This window comes from Brassica oleracea, chromosome C7, assembly GCF_000695525.1.
Source record: "Brassica oleracea var. oleracea cultivar TO1000 chromosome C7, BOL, whole genome shotgun sequence".
NCBI classification, from domain to species: domain Eukaryota; kingdom Viridiplantae; phylum Streptophyta; class Magnoliopsida; order Brassicales; family Brassicaceae; genus Brassica; species Brassica oleracea.
In genome coordinates, this window is record NC_027754.1 from 103593 (window position 1) to 103925 (window position 333).

The window sequence follows — 333 nt, forward strand, 5'->3', positions numbered from 1 at the left end:
CGTGCTCATCTACCGTGTTACGGGAGGCAGAGCAAGACTGGGCGATTCTAATGGACTCAGGATCCCGCCAATAACGGATGAGGCCATCCCACACATCCGTAGTGAGCTCAGCGGGTTTACAACGCTCATACCCCTTCACGATCCAGTCACCCTTACAGTTGGAGATCGTGTCCAACAAGCGAACTTTCGCCTTCGCGTAAAACGCTTTCCTCACCCTCTCATTGACCCACATGGACCAAAGATATTTTTGCTGTAAAAAAAAATTAAATTAATAATTAGTTTTATATATATATATATATAAATCATGAAAAAATTAAAGTATATATAATTAAT